The following is a 2,285-nucleotide window of genomic DNA, read 5'->3' as shown; positions in this document are numbered from 1 at the left end:
GACTATTTTGTGGAGAACTTACATGGGGCAGGCAGGCAATTTCACATGGTGGCCAGAAGAAACGATACAAGGACACTCTCAAGGTCTCTCTCAAGAACTTTGGATTTGATTGTGCAACATGGAAGACACTGGCACAGGACTGCTCAGCATGGCATGCCCACATCAGAAAGGGTGTTGTGCTCTTTGAGCAAAGTAGAATTGAGACAGCACAAAGTAAATTCAGGATGAGAAAATTTGGGATATCCACCCTTGGGATAGTCCACAGACTATCTGTGCCCAACCTGTGGTAGAGCATTCTGAGCTCATATTAGTCTGATCAGCCACAGTTGGACACCCTGAAATTTCACTTTACAATGGTGATTTCATTTTAGTCTTTTTTGAAGATGAAGGGCAACAAGCAACCATCTACAAACATTGTGGTAAGTGCTGGGAGTACAAATACAAGAGTGAGACAGCCTCTACCCTTAAGGAGTTTCTAATCTAACAGGGGGAGCCAGCTTTTCCAAGAGAATGGACAAGTGGAGTCATGGTCTGGCAGTTGCTGAGATGGTGGGTGGAACAACAAGTTCTCAAGACATACCTTTTCTAGAGGCAATGATGATGGTTTGATTACAGTTCTCAGAGCAGAGGAAGGGAGGGAGAAAACTTCTTTTGTGGTGGCCAGACAGAAATTGGCTGGGGTGAAGATGCGGACTCTGGATCCCAGGAGTGCAGAGCCTGTGGCCTGAAGGCTCATTTGGAGTCAGCAGGATGGTTGCCAAAAAAGCATATGTAACGTTGGGCTAGATTAGAGGAAGGCAGTTTCCAGGAAGGTGGAGGGGACAGTCCCAGCACTCCCTGCCCTGCTCAAACTACAGAGGGAGCCCCACTGAGTTCAGTTCTGGGCACCTTTATTTAAGGACATATGTATTCTGGAGAGTGTTCAGAGGATGGCAGGAGCCTTGAGTCCATGATACGTGAAGATCCTTTGATGGAATCAGGCCTGTTTTGGGAGAAGAGAATGCTCAAGAGGGACAATAGAGTTTTCTTCTCTTTGGCCCCTGAACAATTGATAGAAATTGAAGAGGGGAAGGAAAACTTAAGACCAAAAATCTTACCCAGCTTTGATGCTGTCCAAGGTGGAAGACCTGTCTAGGGAGGTGGGGACTCCTTTCCCCAGGGTGCTTCAATCAGAGGCTGAGCCCATATTGAGGTGTGCTGTGGAAGGGATTCATTTCTAGGGATGAGTTGGCCCAAATGACTGCTGAGGTCCTTTCTAATTCTGAGGAAAAAAGAAAGAAAAAGAATTCAATATAGTTCAAAGGAAAAAAATGTCATTATTTGAGCTGCTCTTGTTATCTGTGGAGCTGGGCAGGTCCTTCTGCCTCCTTGGCTGGTTCCCTTCTCCTTTCACGGGAGCTGTGATTCCCCAAGGCTTCCAACTCAGCCATCTGTTTGCTTTCATCGTCAGAGAGCTGATCCTGCCTTGCATGCTCTGCTCTCGCTTCCGTGTTCACGACGCTTACGGCGGCATTTCCGCTGAGCTCCTTCCCCTTCCTAGTCTACTTTCTCGCATGCATGGCCCCCATCTCCTCCGATCTCCCCTGTCCCAAGCTGCAGTCTTCTCTCTACAGTCCCATCCAAAGGGGCCCCTCCAGGGTTTTCGCCCTCCCATAAATAAGTCTTTAGAGTCGTGCCTCACTGTCCCTCCCTTCCACCCAGCCATTCACAAAGGTCTATTGATCTGTGCCTGTGATGTTCTTGCTGTCTTCACTCTGCCATCCTGTACTCATAACCTTCTGGAATGGACATGATCAGTTCTTTGACCATGGCGAGGTCTCCATGTCTCCAGTCTTGCCCTTCTAACAGTAATGGTAATTGCACAATGGTAAAATGGTAAAAAAAAATAGTAATGGTAAAATTACAGCAGCCTCTGTAGATTGGTGCTCTTGTCATCCTCATTTTTACAAAGAAAGAAACTGAGGCAGGCATTGGTTAAGTGACTTGCCGAGGGTCACACAGCTCATGAGAGTCTGAGGTGGAATTTGAACTTTGGCTTTTTTGACCCCAGGGCCCATGTTCTATCCATTGCTGCACATGGCTGCCTTCTCCCCATTGTGTTCACTTTTCCATGCTTTCTAAACTCTCCCTGAAGCTCAGCTTGAGGCCTTGAGCCTCCTGACATTGTTGGTCTCTGAACCTGCTCAGTTTCCTGGGCTTAGAGTCCAGCTCTGGCCAGTCCCCTGAGATGGGACTCAGGTAACCGGAGCTTTTCCCCAGGGTGCTATATCTTGGAGGGTGCTGGT

The sequence above is a fragment of the Notamacropus eugenii genome, chromosome 3 (genome assembly GCF_028372415.1).
Source record: "Notamacropus eugenii isolate mMacEug1 chromosome 3, mMacEug1.pri_v2, whole genome shotgun sequence".
In the NCBI taxonomy this organism is placed as follows: domain Eukaryota; kingdom Metazoa; phylum Chordata; class Mammalia; order Diprotodontia; family Macropodidae; genus Notamacropus; species Notamacropus eugenii.
Note: the sequence above shows the minus strand (reverse complement) of the source record.